Genomic DNA, 19,971 nt, shown 5'->3' on the forward strand with positions numbered 1-19,971 from the left:
CTGTTTAACTGGCAAGATTTAGTTCCTTTCCAAAGCAACATTTATAAGAATCGCATTGGCATGAAGGATGACGACACGATTGGCCTAATACAATTTGGGTCCTCATGCTGATGCTAACAAGTTCCCCAACGAGGAGCTTAATATGGGGGAATTAGCTCAAGTGGTAGAGCGCTTGCTTCGCATGCGAGAGGCAGCGGGATCGATGCCCGCATTCTCCAACAGCTTTTTCATTGAAAAATGGAGCTCCGTTCCACAACAACCTTTGCACGTGTTTCGGAAAAGCAGCTCCAAAGTGTGGGACGATTCAACTCTCCCAGGTAGGAGCAAGGGAAGTGCGAGTTAGCTCAAACGCTGCAGCGCTTCCTTTGCCTGTCATATGCAGGGGAATCGATACTCGCAATCCCTGTGAGATTCAAATTGATGTCAAGTAAGCAGTCGAACCAGACTGTACTCATGCTGACGCTCACAAGTTCCCCAACGAGGAACTCTACATGGGGGATTAGCTCAAATGGTAGAGCGCTCGCTTTGCATGCGAGAGGTAGCGGGATCGATGCCCGCATCCTCCATAGGTGATGCTGTTTAACTGGCAAGATTTAGTTTCTTACGCAGGGGAATCGATACTCGCAATCCCTGTGAGATTCAAATTGATGTCAAGTAAGCAGTCGAGCCAGATTGTCGATTGTGACTCAAGACTGAGCAGTTTTTAACTCTTCCAAGGAAAATACACACATGTAAGGTGGGGGATTAGCTCAAATGGTAGAGCGCTCGCTTAGCATGCGAGAGGTAGCGGGATCGATGCCCGCATCCTCCACAGGTGATGCTGTTTAACTGGCAAGATTTAGTTCCTTTCCAAAGCAACATCTACAAGAATCGCATTGGCATGAAGGATGACGACACGATTGGCCTAATACAATTTGGGTCCTCATGCTGATGCTAACAAGTTCCCCAACGAGGAGCTTAGTATGGGGGAATTAGCTCAAGTGGTAGAGCGCTTGCTTCGCATGCGAGAGGCAGCGGGATCGATGCCCGCATTCTCCAACAGCTTTTTCATTGAAAAATGGAGCTCCGTTCCACAACAACCTTTGCACGTGTTTCGGAAAAGCAGCTCCAAAGTGTGGGACGATTCAACTCTCCCAGGTAGGAGCAAGGGAAGTGCGAGTTAGCTCAAACGCTGCAGCGCTTCCTTTGCCTGTCATATGCAGGGGAATCGATACTCGCAATCCCTGTGAGATTCAAATTGATGTCAAGTAAGCAGTCGAACCAGACTGTACTCATGCTGACGCTCACAAGTTCCCCAACGAGGAACTCTACATGGGGGATTAGCTCAAATGGTAGAGCGCTCGCTTAGCATGCGAGAGGTAGCGGGATCGATGCCCGCATCCTCCACAGGTGATGCTGTTTAACTGGCAAGATTTAGTTTCTTACGCAGGGGAATCGATACTCGCAATCCCTGTGAGATTCAAATTGATGTCAAGTAAGCAGTCGAGCCAGATTGTCGATTGTGACTCAAGACTGAGCAGTTTTTAACTCTTCCAAGGAAAATACACACATGTAAGGTGGGGGATTAGCTCAAATGGTAGAGCGCTCGCTTAGCATGCGAGAGGTAGCGGGATCGATGCCCGCATCCTCCACAGGTGATGCTGTTTAACTGGCAAGACTTAGTTCCTTTCCAAAGCAACATCTACAAGAATCGCATTGGCATGAAGGATGACGACACGATTGGCCTAATACAATTTGGGTCCTCATGCTGATGCTAACAAGTTCCCCAACGAGGAGCTTAGTATGGGGGAATTAGCTCAAGTGGTAGAGCGCTTGCTTCGCATGCGAGAGGCAGCGGGATCGATGCCCGCATTCTCCAACAGCTTTTTCATTGAAAAATGGAGCTCCGTTCCACAACAACCTTTGCACGTGTTTCGGAAAAGCAGCTCCAAAGTGTGGGACGATTCAACTCTCCCAGGTAGGAGCAAGGGAAGTGCGAGTTAGCTCAAACGCTGCAGCGCTTCCTTTGCCTGTCATATGCAGGGGAATCGATACTCGCAATCCCTGTGAGATTCAAATTGATGTCAAGTAAGCAGTCGAACCAGACTGTACTCATGCTGACGCTCACAAGTTCCCCAACGAGGAACTCTACATGGGGGATTAGCTCAAATGGTAGAGCGCTCGCTTTGCATGCGAGAGGTAGCGGGATCGATGCCCGCATCCTCCATAGGTGATGCTGTTTAACTGGCAAGATTTAGTTTCTTACGCAGGGGAATCGATACTCGCAATCCCTGTGAGATTCAAATTGATGTCAAGTAAGCAGTCGAGCCAGATTGTCGATTGTGACTCAAGACTGAGCAGTTTTTAACTCTTCCAAGGAAAATACACACATGTAAGGTGGGGGATTAGCTACAAGAATCGCATTGGCATGAAGGATGACGACACGATTGGCCTAATACAATTTGGGTCCTCATGCTGATGCTAACAAGTTCCCCAACGAGGAGCTTAGTATGGGGGAATTAGCTCAAGTGGTAGAGCGCTTGCTTCGCATGCGAGAGGCAGCGGGATCGATGCCCGCATTCTCCAACAGCTTTTTCATTGAAAAATGGAGCTCCGTTCCACAACAACCTTTGCACGTGTTTCGGAAAAGCAGCTCCAAAGTGTGGGACGATTCAACTCTCCCAGGTAGGAGCAAGGGAAGTGCGAGTTAGCTCAAACGCTGCAGCGCTTCCTTTGCCTGTCATATGCAGGGGAATCGATACTCGCAATCCCTGTGAGATTCAAATTGATGTCAAGTAAGCAGTCGAACCAGACTGTACTCATGCTGACGCTCACAAGTTCCCCAACGAGGAACTCTACATGGGGGATTAGCTCAAATGGTAGAGCGCTCGCTTTGCATGCGAGAGGTAGCGGGATCGATGCCCACATCCTCCACAGGTGATGCTGTTTAACTGGCAAGATTTAGTTTCTTACGCAGGGGAATCGATACTCGCAATCCCTGTGAGATTCAAATTGATGTCAAGTAAGCAGTCGAACCAGACTGTACTCATGCTGACGCTCACAAGTTCCCCAACGAGAAACTCTACATGGGGGATTAGCTCAAATGGTAGAGCGCTCGCTTTGCATGCGAGAGGTAGCGGGATCGATGCCCGCATCCTCCACAGGTGATGCTGTTTAACTGGCAAGATTTAGTTCCTTTCCAAAGCAACATTTATAAGAATCGCATTGGCATGAAGGATGACGACACGATTGGCCTAATACAATTTGGGTCCTCATGCTGATGCTAACAAGTTCCCCAACGAGGAGCTTAATATGGGGTAATTAGCTCAAGTGGTAGAGCGCTTGCTTCGCATGCGAGAGGCAGCGGGATCGATGCCCGCATTCTCCAACAGCTTTTTCATTGAAAAATGGAGCTCCGTTCCACAACAACCTTTGCACGTGTTTCGGAAAAGCAGCTCCAAAGTGTGGGACGATTCAACTCTCCCAGGTAGGAGCAAGGGAAGTGCGAGTTAGCTCAAACGCTGCAGCGCTTCCTTTGCCTGTCATATGCAGGGGAATCGATACTCGCAATCCCTGTGAGATTCAAATTGATGTCAAGTAAGCAGTCGAACCAGACTGTACTCATGCTGACGCTCACAAGTTCCCCAACGAGGAACTCTACATGGGGGATTAGCTCAAATGGTAGAGCGCTCGCTTTGCATGCGAGAGGTAGCGGGATCGATGCCCGCATCCTCCATAGGTGATGCTGTTTAACTGGCAAGATTTAGTTTCTTACGCAGGGGAATCGATACTCGCAATCCCTGTGAGATTCAAATTGATGTCAAGTAAGCAGTCGAGCCAGATTGTCGATTGTGACTCAAGACTGAGCAGTTTTTAACTCTTCCAAGGAAAATACACACATGTAAGGTGGGGGATTAGCTCAAATGGTAGAGCGCTCGCTTAGCATGCGAGAGGTAGCGGGATCGATGCCCGCATCCTCCACAGGTGATGCTGTTTAACTGGCAAGATTTAGTTCCTTTCCAAAGCAACATCTACAAGAATCGCATTGGCATGAAGGATGACGACACGATTGGCCTAATACAATTTGGGTCCTCATGCTGATGCTAACAAGTTCCCCAACGAGGAGCTTAGTATGGGGGAATTAGCTCAAGTGGTAGAGCGCTTGCTTCGCATGCGAGAGGCAGCGGGATCGATGCCCGCATTCTCCAACAGGTTTTTCATTGAAAAATGGAGCTCCGTTCCACAACAACCTTTGCACGTGTTTCGGAAAAGCAGCTCCAAAGTGTGGGACGATTCAACTCTCCCAGGTAGGAGCAAGGGAAGTGCGAGTTAGCTCAAACGCTGCAGCGCTTCCTTTGCCTGTCATATGCAGGGGAATCGATACTCGCAATCCCTGTGAGATTCAAATTGATGTCAAGTAAGCAGTCGAACCAGACTGTACTCATGCTGACGCTCACAAGTTCCCCAACGAGGAACTCTACATGGGGGATTAGCTCAAATGGTAGAGCGCTCGCTTAGCATGCGAGAGGTAGCGGGATCGATGCCCGCATCCTCCACAGGTGATGCTGTTTAACTGGCAAGATTTAGTTTCTTACGCAGGGGAATCGATACTCGCAATCCCTGTGAGATTCAAATTGATGTCAAGTAAGCAGTCGAGCCAGATTGTCGATTGTGACTCAAGACTGAGCAGTTTTTAACTCTTCCAAGGAAAATACACACACGTAAGGTGGGGGATTAGCTCAAATGGTAGAGCGCTCGCTTAGCATGCGAGAGGTAGCGGGATCGATGCCCGCATCCTCCACAGGTGATGCTGTTTAACTGGCAAGATTTAGTTCCTTTCCAAAGCAACATCTACAAGAATCGCATTGGCATGAAGGATGACGACACGATTGGCCTAATACAATTTGGGTCCTCATGCTGATGCTAACAAGTTCCCCAACGAGGAGCTTAATATGGGGGAATTAGCTCAAGTGGTAGAGCGCTTGCTTCGCATGCGAGAGGCAGCGGGATCGATGCCCGCATTCTCCAACAGGTTTTTCATTGAAAAATGGAGCTCCGTTCCACAACAACCTTTGCACGTGTTTCGGAAAAGCAGCTCCAAAGTGTGGGACGATTCAACTCTCCCAGGTAGGAGCAAGGGAAGTGCGAGTTAGCTCAAACGCTGCAGCGCTTCCTTTGCCTGTCATATGCAGGGGAATCGATACTCGCAATCCCTGTGAGATTCAAATTGATGTCAAGTAAGCAGTCGAACCAGACTGTACTCATGCTGACGCTCACAAGTTCCCCAACGAGGAACTCTACATGGGGGATTAGCTCAAATGGTAGAACGCTCGCTTAGCATGCGAGAGGTAGCGGGATCGATGCCCGCATCCTCCACAGGTGATGCTGTTTAACTGGCAAGATTTAGTTTCTTACGCAGGGGAATCGATACTCGCAATCCCTGTGAGATTCAAATTGATGTCAAGTAAGCAGTCGAGCCAGATTGTCGATTGTGACTCAAGACTGAGCAGTTTTTAACTCTTCCAAGGAAAATACACACATGTAAGGTGGGGGATTAGCTCAAATGGTAGAGCGCTCGCTTAGCATGCGAGAGGTAGCGGGATCGATGCCCGCATCCTCCACAGGTGATGCTGTTTAACTGGCAAGACTTAGTTCCTTTCCAAAGCAACATCTACAAGAATCGCATTGGCATGAAGGATGACGACACGATTGGCCTAATACAATTTGGGTCCTCATGCTGATGCTAACAAGTTCCCCAACGAGGAGCTTAGTATGGGGGAATTAGCTCAAGTGGTAGAGCGCTTGCTTCGCATGCGAGAGGCAGCGGGATCGATGCCCGCATTCTCCAACAGCTTTTTCATTGAAAAATGGAGCTCCGTTCCACAACAACCTTTGCACGTGTTTCGGAAAAGCAGCTCCAAAGTGTGGGACGATTCAACTCTCCCAGGTAGGAGCAAGGGAAGTGCGAGTTAGCTCAAACGCTGCAGCGCTTCCTTTGCCTGTCATATGCAGGGGAATCGATACTCGCAATCCCTGTGAGATTCAAATTGATGTCAAGTAAGCAGTCGAACCAGACTGTACTCATGCTGACGCTCACAAGTTCCCCAACGAGGAACTCTACATGGGGGATTAGCTCAAATGGTAGAGCGCTCGCTTTGCATGCGAGAGGTAGCGGGATCGATGCCCGCATCCTCCATAGGTGATGCTGTTTAACTGGCAAGATTTAGTTTCTTACGCAGGGGAATCGATACTCGCAATCCCTGTGAGATTCAAATTGATGTCAAGTAAGCAGTCGAGCCAGATTGTCGATTGTGACTCAAGACTGAGCAGTTTTTAACTCTTCCAAGGAAAATACACACATGTAAGGTGGGGGATTAGCTACAAGAATCGCATTGGCATGAAGGATGACGACACGATTGGCCTAATACAATTTGGGTCCTCATGCTGATGCTAACAAGTTCCCCAACGAGGAGCTTAATATGGGGGAATTAGCTCAAGTGGTAGAGCGCTTGCTTCGCATGCGAGAGGCAGCGGGATCGATGCCCGCATTCTCCAACAGCTTTTTCATTGAAAAATGGAGCTCCGTTCCACAACAACCTTTGCACGTGTTTCGGAAAAGCAGCTCCAAAGTGTGGGACGATTCAACTCTCCCAGGTAGGAGCAAGGGAAGTGCGAGTTAGCTCAAACGCTGCAGCGCTTCCTTTGCCTGTCATATGCAGGGGAATCGATACTCGCAATCCCTGTGAGATTCAAATTGATGTCAAGTAAGCAGTCGAACCAGACTGTACTCATGCTGACGCTCACAAGTTCCCCAACGAGGAACTCTACATGGGGGATTAGCTCAAATGGTAGAGCGCTCGCTTTGCATGCGAGAGGTAGCGGGATCGATGCCCACATCCTCCACAGGTGATGCTGTTTAACTGGCAAGATTTAGTTTCTTACGCAGGGGAATCGATACTCGCAATCCCTGTGAGATTCAAATTGATGTCAAGTAAGCAGTCGAACCAGACTGTACTCATGCTGACGCTCACAAGTTCCCCAACGAGAAACTCTACATGGGGGATTAGCTCAAATGGTAGAGCGCTCGCTTTGCATGCGAGAGGTAGCGGGATCGATGCCCGCATCCTCCACAGGTGATGCTGTTTAACTGGCAAGATTTAGTTCCTTTCCAAAGCAACATCTACAAGAATCGCATTGGCATGAAGGATGACGACACGATTGGCCTAATACAATTTGGGTCCTCATGCTGATGCTAACAAGTTCCCCAACGAGGAGCTTAATATGGGGGAATTAGCTCAAGTGGTAGAGCGCTTGCTTCGCATGCGAGAGGCAGCGGGATCGATGCCCGCATTCTCCAACAGCTTTTTCATTGAAAAATGGAGCTCCGTTGCACAACAACCTTTGCACGTGTTTCGGAAAAGCAGCTCCAAAGTGTGGGACGATTCAACTCTCCCAGGTAGGAGCAAGGGAAGTGCGAGTTAGCTCAAACGCTGCAGCGCTTCCTTTGCCTGTCATATGCAGGGGAATCGATACTCGCAATCCCTGTGAGATTCAAATTGATGTCAAGTAAGCAGTCGAACCAGACTGTACTCATGCTGACGCTCACAAGTTCCCCAACGAGGAACTCTACATGGGGGATTAGCTCAAATGGTAGAGCGCTCGCTTTGCATGCGAGAGGTAGCGGGATCGATGCCCGCATCCTCCTTAGGTGATGCTGTTTAACTGGCAAGATTTAGTTTCTTACGCAGGGGAATCGATACTCGCAATCCCTGTGAGATTCAAATTGATGTCAAGTAAGCAGTCGAGCCAGATTGTCGATTGTGACTCAAGACTGAGCAGTTTTTAACTCTTCCAAGGAAAATACACACATGTAAGGTGGGGGATTAGCTCAAATGGTAGAGCGCTCGCTTAGCATGCGAGAGGTAGCGGGATCGATGCCCGCATCCTCCACAGGTGATGCTGTTTAACTGGCAAGATTTAGTTCCTTTCCAAAGCAACATCTACAAGAATCGCATTGGCATGAAGGATGACGACACGATTGGCCTAATACAATTTGGGTCCTCATGCTGATGCTAACAAGTTCCCCAACGAGGAGCTTAGTATGGGGGAATTAGCTCAAGTGGTAGAGCGCTTGCTTCGCATGCGAGAGGCAGCGGGATCGATGCCCGCATTCTCCAACAGGTTTTTCATTGAAAAATGGAGCTCCGTTCCACAACAACCTTTGCACGTGTTTCGGAAAAGCAGCTCCAAAGTGTGGGACGATTCAACTCTCCCAGGTAGGAGCAAGGGAAGTGCGAGTTAGCTCAAACGCTGCAGCGCTTCCTTTGCCTGTCATATGCAGGGGAATCGATACTCGCAATCCCTGTGAGATTCAAATTGATGTCAAGTAAGCAGTCGAACCAGACTGTACTCATGCTGACGCTCACAAGTTCCCCAACGAGGAACTCTACATGGGGGATTAGCTCAAATGGTAGAGCGCTCGCTTAGCATGCGAGAGGTAGCGGGATCGATGCCCGCATCCTCCACAGGTGATGCTGTTTAACTGGCAAGATTTAGTTCCTTTCCAAAGCAACATTTACAAGAATCGCATTGGCATGAAGGATGACGACACGATTGGCCTAATACAATTTGGGTCCTCATGCTGATGCTAACAAGTTCCCCAACGAGGAGCTTAATATGGGGGAATTAGCTCAAGTGGTAGAGCGCTTGCTTCGCATGCGAGAGGCAGCGGGATCGATGCCCGCATTCTCCAACAGCTTTTTCATTGAAAAATGGAGCTCTGTTCCACAACAACCTTTGCACGTGTTTCGGAAAAGCAGCTCCAAAGTGTGGGACGATTCAACTCTCCCAGGTAGGAGCAAGGGAAGTGCGAGTTAGCTCAAACGCTGCAGCGCTTCCTTTGCCTGTCATATGCAGGGGAATCGATACTCGCAATCCCTGTGAGATTCAAATTGATGTCAAGTAAGCAGTCGAACCAGACTGTACTCATGCTGACGCTCACAAGTTCCCCAACGAGGAACTCTACATGGGGGATTAGCTCAAATGGTAGAGCGCTCGCTTTGCATGCGAGAGGTAGCGGGATCGATGCCCACATCCTCCACAGGTGATGCTGTTTAACTGGCAAGATTTAGTTTCTTACGCAGGGGAATCGATACTCGCAATCCCTGTGAGATTCAAATTGATGTCAAGTAAGCAGTCGAGCCAGATTGTCGATTGTGACTCAAGACTGAGCAGTTTTTAACTCTTCCAAGGAAAATACACACACGTAAGGTGGGGGATTAGCTCAAATGGTAGAGCGCTCGCTTAGCATGCGAGAGGTAGCGGGATCGATGCCCGCATCCTCCACAGGTGATGCTGTTTAACTGGCAAGATTTAGTTCCTTTCCAAAGCAACATCTACAAGAATCGCATTGGCATGAAGGATGACGACACGATTGGCCTAATACAATTTGGGTCCTCATGCTGATGCTAACAAGTTCCCCAACGAGGAGCTTAATATGGGGGAATTAGCTCAAGTGGTAGAGCGCTTGCTTCGCATGCGAGAGGCAGCGGGATCGATGCCCGCATTCTCCAACAGCTTTTTCATTGAAAAATGGAGCTCCGTTCCACAACAACCTTTGCACGTGTTTCGGAAAAGCAGCTCCAAAGTGTGGGACGATTCAACTCTCCCAGGTAGGAGCAAGGGAAGTGCGAGTTAGCTCAAACGCTGCAGCGCTTCCTTTGCCTGTCATATGCAGGGGAATCGATACCCGCAATCCCTGTGAGATTCAAATTGATGTCAAGTAAGCAGTCGAACCAGACTGTACTCATGCTGACGCTCACAAGTTCCCCAACGAGGAACTCTACATGGGGGATTAGCTCAAATGGTAGAACGCTCGCTTTGCATGCGAGAGGTAGCGGGATCGATGCCCGCATCCTCCATAGGTGATGCTGTTTAACTGGCAAGATTTAGTTTCTTACGCAGGGGAATCGATACTCGCAATCCCTGTGAGATTCAAATTGATGTCAAGTAAGCAGTCGAGCCAGATTGTCAATTGTGACTCAAGACTGAGCAGTTTTTAACTCTTCCAAGGAAAATACACACATGTAAGGTGGGGGATTAGCGGCACCCGGGGCACATTCGACTGGCTATCGCGACCAATCAGCTACCTCGGTTCTAGGTTCGAGGGCCAATCGGATTCTCATCCCGTCCAATTGCGTCAGGCCGATTGAGCCAATCGGAACACGTACATCTCCAATTACGTCACACCGATAGCAACGGCGTCCACGACCCCAGAGACCCCCGCCGAAGATGTGAGATGAGTGACAGTAAGTCGCGTCAGTTCATTCATTGCAGGATACGCTATTTCCAGTTGTTAGAAGTACCGCACCGCAAAGGTAAATACATACATAGCTAATCAAAAAAATCATCCGTTTGACATTTCAATACATGTAATCGTTCATCGGGTCGATGACAAGTCATATCACGAATATTAGAGTTTGTCATTTCAGAGTTTGTCATGTACAGTAGCTAAAGTAGATTTCCTCAGGTACTGTAGTATTGGCTGTCATTTACTTTTTTTAAGGGATTACTAATAGGTTACTGTAGCGACAGATGTTATTCGGACTAGCAAACGCAATATTTAACCTGTTATATATTATAGATGTCACTGGGGACAAAACGAAATAAAGAGAACTTTTTCACTTGTGGTAATAAAGTGACCCAGAAAAGGTTTAAAAAAAATATTCCTCTGGAAATAGTAGCTAAATATTTGATATGTTAAAAAGCTACCTATAACAATAAATAAATGTTATTGTACTAGTGTGAAAAATCGCTCCTTTTACCTTTTAGATGTCGAGTTCAAAAAGCCACAAAAGTATGGGGGATGGGGAATGGATGTCCCGTTTGAGGAGGTTTGCCAGCTCTGGGGTTTGGCCTGCTGATGCAGGCAACAGGCCAGCCCCAAGACAGAAGAGGTGGTATGACCTCTTTCAAAAGGTATGTAAAATGACCAAAAGATCACTGAAAAAAAAATGGATGTATTCTGATGGCCTATAAAAGATTACTGAATTGCCAGAAATACCAGTCACAGTATGGGACCTTGATAAGGATAATGAACAGCAACTTCAGTGTCAATGTCATGTTTAGTCACCAATAGAAGATGATATGTCAAAATGGTCCATTTCTATTGGGTTGTTTTCTTAAAAAAAATTGTTTGTTTTATTTGGAACAGATTGAGAAGTGCCCGTTGCAGTTACGTGGCCAAAGAATGCTGTTTGGTGGGACACAGCAGTGTACTTGTGGCTTTCATAACCCAAAGGTAATGTGAATGAGACTTCTTGACACCAAAACACTAAAAGAATCACTTTGTGATGTGCTCAGTAATGTGATGTCTGACATGGATCTCTCTGTCCCTAATCCAGCCAACCACTGGACAAACTGTGGCAGAGACCTCTACCTGTGCTGCCCCTCCCCCACTGAGAACGACCTCAGCCTCTGCCTCTGCCTCAGCCCATGTCCCAGCACGGCCCACACTGACTTTGTCCATGGTGACTATTTCAATATTATTATTGTCATACAAGCTTTCAAATATGGACAACCACTGATTACATATGATGATGGCAAAATGGAAGAGCATTTCAGGTTTACAATGTAATCCTTTGATAAATGTCTCTAATTGTCACCACAGTTTTCTAAACCACGATTTGGAGGCTCACATGGCGCTGTTGCAAAGCCCAATGTGAATGTGGTTAGGAAAGCAAAGGTAAATATGATTATATGTAAATATATATTTATAGGTTAATATGAGCAAACCTAAATCTTAAGAGCTTGATTTGATTTCATTGAGCTCTACTTTTTACAAATGCTTCCCCCGCTCCTTCTCCCAGTCTCTGTCCAGTCCACCCACCATGACAGGAGACACCCAGGCCACTGCCAGCTCACCTACGGCCACTGTGAGGACCACCCCACCAGGCTTTGGTTCCCCTACGGCCACTGTGAGGACCACCCCACCAGGCTTTGGTTCCCCTAAGGCCTCTGTGAGGACCACCCCACCAGGCTTTGGTTCCCCTATGGCCTCTGTGAGGCCTAGAACACCATCAAGCCCTGCCATGGCTTTTGTGAGGACCGAATCACCGTTCTCAAAGCCCCCATCCACCCCCTACAAAGCCTCCGTGAGGACATCTTCCCGCTCCAGCCCTGCGACGACCTCTGTGAGGCCCAGCACAGCTTCCAGCCTCAGCACTGTCTCTGAGACCAGCACCAGCCCTACAACGGCTGCTGTAAGTGTTGTGTTCTTTGAACTGTTTTTTGTTTCATAGGATGAGGATGTTCTCATATGATTGGGCTATTCTGTTTTTGTAAATATATTTCTCTTGTTTTGTAACAGGATGTGCATGATGAGGATGAGCTTGCTGCCCCTGGCCCTGCTCCTGGCCCTGCTCCTGGCCCTGCTCCTGGCCCTGCTCCTGGCCCTGCTCCTGGTCCCACTCCTGACTTCTGGCTTCCTGTCAGAATGAAGGAGACAATCCCGGTTCAGGACCAGCGGTGGATTGCGTCCACCCTGTTTCAGTCTGGCAAGCTGCGTTTGAACTTGAAGCTCTGGTATGAGCCACCAGCCTCTGCCCTGATTTACCACCAGGCTCCAACACCGGACCGTTTTTTTGCCCACAGGCTCTTGGTATGGATGCCCTATCACTTGTGGAAAGTGAGGGTATTCTGCCAAACCTGTGGGAAGCAGCTGACGGGGTATGGTGTGCACAAGAGGGTGCGGAAGGTCCTGGACGTGGACCGGTACTACCTGATGGTGACGGAGACACTCAGGTGCACTGTGTGTCGCCTGACCCATCTGGCAACCAGTCAGGCTGTCCTGGACCAGCTGGACCTGCCTCACAGGAGGAAGTTCAGGATGATCCTGACACGCTTGTGAGTTAAAAATCTACAATCATTTTCTAATAATGCCTGCTGCAGGTCCTTACATAATTGAACAAGTTCTTGAAACTAATCGGTCTTTTCTTCAAGGTATGCTTGTGACATACGGGTCATCCGCATGTTGCGGGAACGGACCCTCGGCAACAGCCCGGCGTGCTTGGTGAAACAGCTGCGGGAGAACCATGGGGAGGAGTGGTTGGACCGCCTGGCCGACTACTTGGGGGAGTGTGCGGCCTTTGTTGACCAGCCCAGCCTCTTCCCAGTCACCTGCCAGGAGCCTCCACAGCCACTCGATGTCCCAACCAGCCGGTGGGTGCTGTCGGTGTACGGGAGGGACATCATCAGCCGTATGGACCATATAAAGGCGTCCATCACGTCAACCTTTGGGTCCATTTTAAAAATGGACTCCACCAAGAAGGTAATAAGATGAAGAAAATCCATTGTGGCAATTATGCCACAATGAAAACATGAATCCTCAATGATTTGTATTCTTATAAGCACACATACACACATATCCATGCCTTTGATTAAGACTGTAGTAATACATACATAAACTTCTGTGTTTAGTTAATAGATTTTCTTTTGAAAGCTCTCATGAAGTTTTTTGTGTACATTTTGTCATTTCAGATGACAAAGAAGCTGGCTGGTGCAGCAAAGGGGACTGCATTCTGGGTGACCTCGGTGGGGAACGAGATCGGCCAGGTCCTCGTCAGTGTCCTGACTGCCCAGGAGGGACCGGGGCTGGACCCGATGGTCTCTGGTCTCATTGAGAGGTACACCCAGGCAGGTGCAGCTCCCCCGGTCCTGCTCTATGTGGACTGTGGCTGCTGCTCGGAGGAGGGGGAGACCAAGCTTCAGGCCAGGTTTGGTGGGTGGCCAGACCTGAAGATAAGGCTGGACATCTGGCATTTTATGCGGCGGCTGGCCGTGGGATGCACCACCGATGCCCATGCCCTGTACCCCCTCTTTATGAGCCGCCTGTCTGTGTGCCTATTTGAGTGGGATGCAGCGGACGTAGCCCTACTGCGCAGGGTGAAGAGGGAGCAGCTCAGAAGGGAGGGTGTGCCCCTCATTACCAACGACATGGTGGACAAGGCCATCACCAAGGCTGAGCTGTCCCAGTTCTGCAGGCGGAGGACACGTGGAGTGGACGCCACGGTCCTCCGCATTGAGCAGCTGCTGCAGGAGCTGATGGGGGAGAAGGGGAGAGACCTGCTGGGAGTTCCGCTGCTGGACCAGGCAAAGATGGAGCACATCTGGCGCACCCAGAAGAGGCACGTGAAGTGCATCCAGGATGTGCCAGGTGTACTCCTGTACACGGAGACAGGCAGCTCCACCAGGGAGGGGATCCAGCTGACCACGTACAGGTGTGCAAGAGGCTCCACCTCCTTGGAGTCCTTCCACTGCCACCTGAACAGGTTTATTCCAGGTTGGTGTAGATTTCATCATCTTATCAATATTCTTACCAATGACATTTTATTCAAATAGCCTTGTTCATCATTGTTCACGTTCTCTCTTTTTTTTTTTAGGAACGAGTGCAAACCTGCTCAACTTCCAGCTGTACCTCCTGGAAGGCCTGAACAGGTGGAACCAAAACCGGGCAGCGGCCTCCATCACCACCAAGCGCATGGCGCTGTTGACGTACGCGGGGGACGTGCTGGAGTCCGTCAACAGCAACAGCCTGAAGGTTTTTGGAAGGAAGTATGTCCCCTCCTTCATCCCACCGAGAAAGTACACCGGTAAGTCTCGGCAAATATGAATACAAATAATTATGTTGTTAAGAGCTCAGTATTTATGCATTATGGTAAGTTCCATATCTGTTTTTTAATACTAATTAGCATTGCATTGTTGTTCATGTTCAGGAGAGTTGCTTGGGGTGAACTACCTGCTTAGGCAGACAGGGCAGCCCTTGCAGGACATGGACCCCGACTCTGAGGAGACAGACCAGCTGCTGGAGGACCACGCCACAGAGGAGGAACAGGCGGATGAAGGGTTTGAGGATGAAGGACAGGACCTCACTATCGGTAGTGTTTCGGAAGACTTCCCCTCTTCCGCCCTGCCTTCTACCACCCTGCCTGTGGTCCCCACCCTGCCACTCACCTCCTCCACCCTGCCTTCCACCACCCTGCCTGTGGTCCCCACCCTGCCACTCACCTCCTCCACCCTGCCTTCCACCACCCTGCCTGTGGTCCCCACCCTGCCACTCACCTCCTCCACCCTGCCTTCCATCACCTTGACTGTAACCACCTCTATCCTACCTGTCACCCCCACCACTCTGCCTGTCACCCCCATGCCTGTAGCTACCACCCTGCCTCCCCCCATAACCCAGCCCTGTGTCCCAGGTGCCTCCTCTCAGGTGCCTGAAGAACAGCTGGTATGTTAACTTTTTACTAGTAACTAACTGTCATTCATAGAAACTAACAAGTTCAGTAGATAGGAAAGTGTCTGAATACAAGCGCAATTGATTATTAGAAGCAACACACAGTAATTGACAGCAAACAAATAAAACACACAGCAGCAGCAGTCAATATAACAAACCTTTGCCATAAGGTGTTCAGCACTAAATGTCAAATTGTTGAATGTTTCAGGCTGTGGACGAGCATGGCATTCCAGGCATGGATCGAGTGGATAGACTGGCAGAGTGCTTAGTGGAGCTGAGGCATCAGACCAACATGACCCTCCATAACCAGCAGGTCAGCAAGACATGCATTGTACAACAGATATTTGTTTATGTATTTATAATATATAAATATATATAATATATGTTTTCTTTCCTTCTTAGGTCAGCAACATTGTGGGGCTGTGGCAAGACCTGCTGGATTATGACAAGCAGAGGGTGGTGTTTGCTGCGCGGCACCTGGATAGGCTCATCAAGGGGCGGTTCCGCCACAAAAAAAAGGTGGAGTTCACGCCAGGTGTGGAGAGTGTGGAGAGGTGTGTCCTGGGGTCCACTGGTTCGCCTGCTCAGTGGCCAGACTGCTGCCGCCTTGTGGAGGCCATCTTCGTCCGGCTCTCCGACATCCACAAGAGTCCCAGGAAGCAGGGGAAGAACTGCATGTCCAGGTGGACTCTGATCCTGCAGGACTACCGCAAGGTCCGGCAGCTCATCCTGGGCAATGGGGCCATCATGCAGGGCACCACCCTGCAGCTGGTGGAGGTGAACCAGTCGACCCTCTCCCAGTGGTACAACCGCAGGGTGAAGAAGCAGGATCTGGCTGTGTTGCAGCAGGGCATAAACTTGCCAGGTCCTCTGTCTGTGGCTGACGAGCCTCTCCTGCCTGCCAACGTCCGCCCTGCTGTTGTTCCACCTCAACCCCAGGGAGCAGCCCACACCTACCACCTGCCGCAGAGCACAGCAGGGCAGGCAAAAACCAAGAGGCGGGCAACATGTGCAGCCCCAGCACCACCTCCAGCGGTCCGACCCAGGCTGACAGCCCAGAGGCAGCTCTTCCCTGGTCCTTCAGCTGCCCTTGGAGGCCCCACTCCCATCCCTATCATGCCCCGCCCTACCCCCATTGCCCCTCGCCCTACCCATATCGCCCCTCGCCCTGCTGCCCACCCTACTGTGCTGTTTGTCTCCCGAGCCCCTGGTATAAGGCCACCCTCTGCCCCCTCTCCATTGATGGTCCCCCAAGCCCTGCGTTTTGTCCCACCCTCTTCCTGCACCACCCACCTTCCCCAGCTTCGTCCTGCTCCTGGTCCAGCTCCCCATGCCTACCAGAGGAGAGTGGAGGCCAACAAATGCTGGAGGTGTGGCCAGAACAGAACGGCAGAGACTGGCCACAGCCAGTATAAGGGGACTGTTTACTGCCCCTCTGCAGAGACTCTTTCCAGAGAGCAGTGGCTGGAGGAGCAAAAAAAAAAATGATTCTTTGGGCCTTTGTATATAGTTTTCATTGTTTAGATATAGTTAATGCTTAGATTTCCCCTGTGTATATAGTTTTCATTGTGTAAATATTGTAATTTAGCATATCATTTGCCTGTATATATATAGTTTTAATTGAAGTTGTTGTTCATATTTCTATTTTTACACTTGTGGATAAATGTTTCTATTTATCAACTATCTGTTGGTCAGTCCGTTGTTATTTCCCAATCACTACTCTTTCTAACCAAATACGGCAAGTCTACAAGAAGTAAGAGCAGCAAAAAGTGATTAACTTTACGCTTGCTTGCGCACATTGTTTAAAAATATTTAATATATGGATCATGCAAGTGTTGAAATGGTAAGTGCCGAAACCAAAAAGACAGAGCTTCAGATAAGAGCACACAAGCTCAGAAGCCACACAGTTTGAGCAATAGATAGATGGATGGATAGAGAGATAGATCTAACTAAAACAAACTAAAAACAGTACTCCTGTGCGGAGTGAATAAAAATAAAGGCGAATAGTGTAGTTAACTACGTAAAATATAAATAATGCACTCTAGTGGATACAAATGTTTTTCAAATTACACTAAATTAGGATAACATAATGTTTTGATAACATACACACTTGGAAACTCAAGTGGTTGTTTATTAGAAATAGTCAAAGGTGCCGTAGGTGGGACGCGAACCGCGGACCTTTGGTTCCATTCTACATCTTCCCCAAACGATGTAAAATTCGTCATTTCGGGTGTTTTTTCGAATTATCTTAAAATGTAACGGGTTAAAAATGTTTAAACTATGAATGGGGACTTTTGAGTTTCCCCTTTTCTCTCTTTTTCCTCTTTTTTCTCCCTCTTTTCTCCCTCTTTTCTCCCTTTTTCTTCCCCCTCCCTTCTCCCCCTTCTTCCCCCCTCAAACAGGCGATTGTTCCCCAGCTTTAGCGGAAATGGTAGAGCGCTCGCTTAGCATGCGAGAGGTAGCGGGATCGATGCCCGCATCCTCCACAGGTGATGCTGTTTAACTGGCAAGATTTAGTTCCTTTCCAAAGCAACATCTACAAGAATCGCATTGGCATGAAGGATGACGACACGATTGGCCTAATACAATTTGGGTCCTCATGCTGATGCTAACAAGTTCCCCAACGAGGAGCTTAGTATGGGGGAATTAGCTCAAGTGGTAGAGCGCTTGCTTCGCATGCGAGAGGCAGCGGGATCGATGCCCGCATTCTCCAACAGCTTTTTCATTGAAAAATGGAGCTCCGTTCCACAACAACCTTTGCACGTGTTTCGGAAAAGCAGCTCCAAAGTGTGGGACGATTCAACTCTCCCAGGTAGGAGCAAGGGAAGTGCGAGTTAGCTCAAACGCTGCAGCGCTTCCTTTGCCTGTCATATGCAGGGGAATCGATACTCGCAATCCCTGTGAGATTCAAATTGATGTCAAGTAAGCAGTCGAACCAGACTGTACTCATGCTGACGCTCACAAGTTCCCCAACGAGGAACTCTACATGGGGGATTAGCTCAAATGGTAGAGCGCTCGCTTAGCATGCGAGAGGTAGCGGGATCGATGCCCGCATCCTCCACAGGTGATGCTGTTTAACTGGCAAGATTTAGTTCCTTTCCAAAGCAACATTTACAAGAATCGCATTGGCATGAAGGATGACGACACGATTGGCCTAATACAATTTGGGTCCTCATGCTGATGCTAACAAGTTCCCCAACGAGGAGCTTAATATGGGGGAATTAGCTCAAGTGGTAGAGCGCTTGCTTCGCATGCGAGAGGCAGCGGGATCGATGCCCGCATTCTCCAACAGCTTTTTCATTGAAAAATGGAGCTCCGTTCCACAACAACCTTTGCACGTGTTTCGGAAAAGCAGCTCCAAAGTGTGGGACGATTCAACTCTCCCAGGTAGGAGCAAGGGAAGTGCGAGTTAGCTCAAACGCTGTAGCGCTTCCTTTGCCTGTCATATGCAGGGGAATCGATACTCGCAATCCCTGTGAGATTCAAATTGATGTCAAGTAAGCAGTCGAACCAGACTGTACTCATGCTGACGCTCACAAGTTCCCCAACGAGGAACTCTACATGGGGGATTAGCTCAAATGGTAGAGCGCTCGCTTTGCATGCGAGAGGTAGCGGGATCGATGCCCACATCCTCCACAGGTGATGCTGTTTAACTGGCAAGATTTAGTTTCTTACGCAGGGGAATCGATACTCGCAATCCCTGTGAGATTCAAATTGATGTCAAGTAAGCAGTCGAACCAGACTGTACTCATGCTGACGCTCACAAGTTCCCCAACGAGGAACTCTACATGGGGGATTAGCTCAAATGGTAGAGTGCTCGCTTAGCATGCGAGAGGTAGCGGGATCGATGCCCGCATCCTCCACAGGTGTTGCTGTTTAACTGGCAAGATTTAGTTCCTTTCCAAAGCAACATCTACAAGAATCGCATTGGCATGAAGGATGACGACACGATTGGCCTAATACAATTTGGGTCCTCATGCTCATGCTAACAAGTTCCCCAACGAGGAGCTTAATATGGGGGAATTAGCTCAAGTGGTAGAGCGCTTGCTTCGCATGCGAGAGGCAGCGGGATCGATGCCCGCATTCTCCAACAGCTTTTTCATTGAAAAATGGAGCTCCGTTCCACAACAACCTTTGCACGTGTTTCGGAAAAGCAGCTCCAAAGTGTGGGACGATTCAACTCTCCCAGGTAGGAGCAAGGGAAGTGCGAGTTAGCTCAAACGCTGCAGCGCTTCCTTTGCCTGTCATATGCAGGGGAATCGATACTCGCAATCCCTGTGAGATTCAAATTGATGTCAAGTAAGCAGTCGAACCAGACTGTACTCATGCTGACGCTCACAAGTTCCCCAACGAGGAACTCTACATGGGGGATTAGCTCAAATGGTAGAGCGCTCGCTTTGCATGCGAGAGGTAGCGGGATCGATGCCCGCATCCTCCATAGGTGATGCTGTTTAACTGGCAAGATTGAGTTTCTTACGCAGGGGAATCGATACTCGCAATCCCTGTGAGATTCAAATTGATGTCAAGTAAGCAGTCGAGCCAGATTGTCGATTGTGACTCAAGACTGAGCAGTTGTTAACTCTTCCAAGGAAAATACACACACGTAAGGTGGGGGATTAGCTCAAATGGTAGAGCGCTCGCTTAGCATGCGAGAGGTAGCGGGATCGATGCCCGCATCCTCCACAGGTGATGCTGTTTAACTG

The 19,971-nt window shown here is 49.0% G+C and overlaps 36 non-coding genes across 36 annotated transcripts; all 36 read left to right on the plus strand.

Moving 5' to 3' along the window:
- Window positions 1–145: 145 nt before the first annotated feature.
- Window positions 146–218, plus strand: trnaa-cgc (transfer RNA alanine (anticodon CGC)). The gene has a single exon. It is a non-coding gene; the product is annotated as a tRNA-Ala (tRNA).
- Window positions 219–493: 275 nt separating this feature from the next.
- trnaa-ugc (transfer RNA alanine (anticodon UGC)) lies at window positions 494–566 on the plus strand. Its single transcript has one exon. It is a non-coding gene; the product is annotated as a tRNA-Ala (tRNA).
- A 172-nt stretch (window positions 567–738) lies between these two features.
- On the plus strand, window positions 739–811 carry trnaa-agc (transfer RNA alanine (anticodon AGC)). The gene has a single exon. It is a non-coding gene; the product is annotated as a tRNA-Ala (tRNA).
- Window positions 812–965: 154 nt separating this feature from the next.
- Window positions 966–1,038, plus strand: trnaa-cgc (transfer RNA alanine (anticodon CGC)). The gene has a single exon. It is a non-coding gene; the product is annotated as a tRNA-Ala (tRNA).
- Window positions 1,039–1,313: 275 nt separating this feature from the next.
- Window positions 1,314–1,386, plus strand: trnaa-agc (transfer RNA alanine (anticodon AGC)). The gene has a single exon. It is a non-coding gene; the product is annotated as a tRNA-Ala (tRNA).
- Window positions 1,387–1,558: 172 nt separating this feature from the next.
- On the plus strand, window positions 1,559–1,631 carry trnaa-agc (transfer RNA alanine (anticodon AGC)). The gene has a single exon. It is a non-coding gene; the product is annotated as a tRNA-Ala (tRNA).
- A 154-nt stretch (window positions 1,632–1,785) lies between these two features.
- Window positions 1,786–1,858, plus strand: trnaa-cgc (transfer RNA alanine (anticodon CGC)). The gene has a single exon. It is a non-coding gene; the product is annotated as a tRNA-Ala (tRNA).
- A 275-nt stretch (window positions 1,859–2,133) lies between these two features.
- On the plus strand, window positions 2,134–2,206 carry trnaa-ugc (transfer RNA alanine (anticodon UGC)). The gene has a single exon. It is a non-coding gene; the product is annotated as a tRNA-Ala (tRNA).
- Window positions 2,207–2,492: 286 nt separating this feature from the next.
- On the plus strand, window positions 2,493–2,565 carry trnaa-cgc (transfer RNA alanine (anticodon CGC)). Its single transcript has one exon. It is a non-coding gene; the product is annotated as a tRNA-Ala (tRNA).
- A 502-nt stretch (window positions 2,566–3,067) lies between these two features.
- On the plus strand, window positions 3,068–3,140 carry trnaa-ugc (transfer RNA alanine (anticodon UGC)). The gene has a single exon. It is a non-coding gene; the product is annotated as a tRNA-Ala (tRNA).
- A 502-nt stretch (window positions 3,141–3,642) lies between these two features.
- trnaa-ugc (transfer RNA alanine (anticodon UGC)) lies at window positions 3,643–3,715 on the plus strand. The gene has a single exon. It is a non-coding gene; the product is annotated as a tRNA-Ala (tRNA).
- Window positions 3,716–3,887: 172 nt separating this feature from the next.
- Window positions 3,888–3,960, plus strand: trnaa-agc (transfer RNA alanine (anticodon AGC)). The gene has a single exon. It is a non-coding gene; the product is annotated as a tRNA-Ala (tRNA).
- A 154-nt stretch (window positions 3,961–4,114) lies between these two features.
- trnaa-cgc (transfer RNA alanine (anticodon CGC)) lies at window positions 4,115–4,187 on the plus strand. Its single transcript has one exon. It is a non-coding gene; the product is annotated as a tRNA-Ala (tRNA).
- A 275-nt stretch (window positions 4,188–4,462) lies between these two features.
- Window positions 4,463–4,535, plus strand: trnaa-agc (transfer RNA alanine (anticodon AGC)). The gene has a single exon. It is a non-coding gene; the product is annotated as a tRNA-Ala (tRNA).
- A 172-nt stretch (window positions 4,536–4,707) lies between these two features.
- Window positions 4,708–4,780, plus strand: trnaa-agc (transfer RNA alanine (anticodon AGC)). The gene has a single exon. It is a non-coding gene; the product is annotated as a tRNA-Ala (tRNA).
- A 154-nt stretch (window positions 4,781–4,934) lies between these two features.
- On the plus strand, window positions 4,935–5,007 carry trnaa-cgc (transfer RNA alanine (anticodon CGC)). Its single transcript has one exon. It is a non-coding gene; the product is annotated as a tRNA-Ala (tRNA).
- Window positions 5,008–5,527: 520 nt separating this feature from the next.
- Window positions 5,528–5,600, plus strand: trnaa-agc (transfer RNA alanine (anticodon AGC)). The gene has a single exon. It is a non-coding gene; the product is annotated as a tRNA-Ala (tRNA).
- A 154-nt stretch (window positions 5,601–5,754) lies between these two features.
- Window positions 5,755–5,827, plus strand: trnaa-cgc (transfer RNA alanine (anticodon CGC)). Its single transcript has one exon. It is a non-coding gene; the product is annotated as a tRNA-Ala (tRNA).
- A 275-nt stretch (window positions 5,828–6,102) lies between these two features.
- Window positions 6,103–6,175, plus strand: trnaa-ugc (transfer RNA alanine (anticodon UGC)). Its single transcript has one exon. It is a non-coding gene; the product is annotated as a tRNA-Ala (tRNA).
- Window positions 6,176–6,461: 286 nt separating this feature from the next.
- Window positions 6,462–6,534, plus strand: trnaa-cgc (transfer RNA alanine (anticodon CGC)). Its single transcript has one exon. It is a non-coding gene; the product is annotated as a tRNA-Ala (tRNA).
- Window positions 6,535–7,036: 502 nt separating this feature from the next.
- Window positions 7,037–7,109, plus strand: trnaa-ugc (transfer RNA alanine (anticodon UGC)). Its single transcript has one exon. It is a non-coding gene; the product is annotated as a tRNA-Ala (tRNA).
- Window positions 7,110–7,263: 154 nt separating this feature from the next.
- trnaa-cgc (transfer RNA alanine (anticodon CGC)) lies at window positions 7,264–7,336 on the plus strand. The gene has a single exon. It is a non-coding gene; the product is annotated as a tRNA-Ala (tRNA).
- Window positions 7,337–7,611: 275 nt separating this feature from the next.
- On the plus strand, window positions 7,612–7,684 carry trnaa-ugc (transfer RNA alanine (anticodon UGC)). Its single transcript has one exon. It is a non-coding gene; the product is annotated as a tRNA-Ala (tRNA).
- A 172-nt stretch (window positions 7,685–7,856) lies between these two features.
- trnaa-agc (transfer RNA alanine (anticodon AGC)) lies at window positions 7,857–7,929 on the plus strand. Its single transcript has one exon. It is a non-coding gene; the product is annotated as a tRNA-Ala (tRNA).
- Window positions 7,930–8,083: 154 nt separating this feature from the next.
- On the plus strand, window positions 8,084–8,156 carry trnaa-cgc (transfer RNA alanine (anticodon CGC)). Its single transcript has one exon. It is a non-coding gene; the product is annotated as a tRNA-Ala (tRNA).
- A 275-nt stretch (window positions 8,157–8,431) lies between these two features.
- On the plus strand, window positions 8,432–8,504 carry trnaa-agc (transfer RNA alanine (anticodon AGC)). Its single transcript has one exon. It is a non-coding gene; the product is annotated as a tRNA-Ala (tRNA).
- Window positions 8,505–8,658: 154 nt separating this feature from the next.
- trnaa-cgc (transfer RNA alanine (anticodon CGC)) lies at window positions 8,659–8,731 on the plus strand. Its single transcript has one exon. It is a non-coding gene; the product is annotated as a tRNA-Ala (tRNA).
- A 520-nt stretch (window positions 8,732–9,251) lies between these two features.
- trnaa-agc (transfer RNA alanine (anticodon AGC)) lies at window positions 9,252–9,324 on the plus strand. Its single transcript has one exon. It is a non-coding gene; the product is annotated as a tRNA-Ala (tRNA).
- Window positions 9,325–9,478: 154 nt separating this feature from the next.
- Window positions 9,479–9,551, plus strand: trnaa-cgc (transfer RNA alanine (anticodon CGC)). The gene has a single exon. It is a non-coding gene; the product is annotated as a tRNA-Ala (tRNA).
- Window positions 9,552–17,908: 8,357 nt separating this feature from the next.
- Window positions 17,909–17,981, plus strand: trnaa-cgc (transfer RNA alanine (anticodon CGC)). The gene has a single exon. It is a non-coding gene; the product is annotated as a tRNA-Ala (tRNA).
- A 275-nt stretch (window positions 17,982–18,256) lies between these two features.
- Window positions 18,257–18,329, plus strand: trnaa-agc (transfer RNA alanine (anticodon AGC)). The gene has a single exon. It is a non-coding gene; the product is annotated as a tRNA-Ala (tRNA).
- Window positions 18,330–18,483: 154 nt separating this feature from the next.
- Window positions 18,484–18,556, plus strand: trnaa-cgc (transfer RNA alanine (anticodon CGC)). The gene has a single exon. It is a non-coding gene; the product is annotated as a tRNA-Ala (tRNA).
- Window positions 18,557–19,058: 502 nt separating this feature from the next.
- On the plus strand, window positions 19,059–19,131 carry trnaa-agc (transfer RNA alanine (anticodon AGC)). Its single transcript has one exon. It is a non-coding gene; the product is annotated as a tRNA-Ala (tRNA).
- A 154-nt stretch (window positions 19,132–19,285) lies between these two features.
- trnaa-cgc (transfer RNA alanine (anticodon CGC)) lies at window positions 19,286–19,358 on the plus strand. The gene has a single exon. It is a non-coding gene; the product is annotated as a tRNA-Ala (tRNA).
- Window positions 19,359–19,633: 275 nt separating this feature from the next.
- On the plus strand, window positions 19,634–19,706 carry trnaa-ugc (transfer RNA alanine (anticodon UGC)). The gene has a single exon. It is a non-coding gene; the product is annotated as a tRNA-Ala (tRNA).
- A 172-nt stretch (window positions 19,707–19,878) lies between these two features.
- trnaa-agc (transfer RNA alanine (anticodon AGC)) lies at window positions 19,879–19,951 on the plus strand. The gene has a single exon. It is a non-coding gene; the product is annotated as a tRNA-Ala (tRNA).
- The last annotated feature ends 20 nt before the right edge of the window (window positions 19,952–19,971 follow it).

This window comes from Osmerus mordax, chromosome 22, assembly GCF_038355195.1.
Source record: "Osmerus mordax isolate fOsmMor3 chromosome 22, fOsmMor3.pri, whole genome shotgun sequence".
In the NCBI taxonomy this organism is placed as follows: domain Eukaryota; kingdom Metazoa; phylum Chordata; class Actinopteri; order Osmeriformes; family Osmeridae; genus Osmerus; species Osmerus mordax.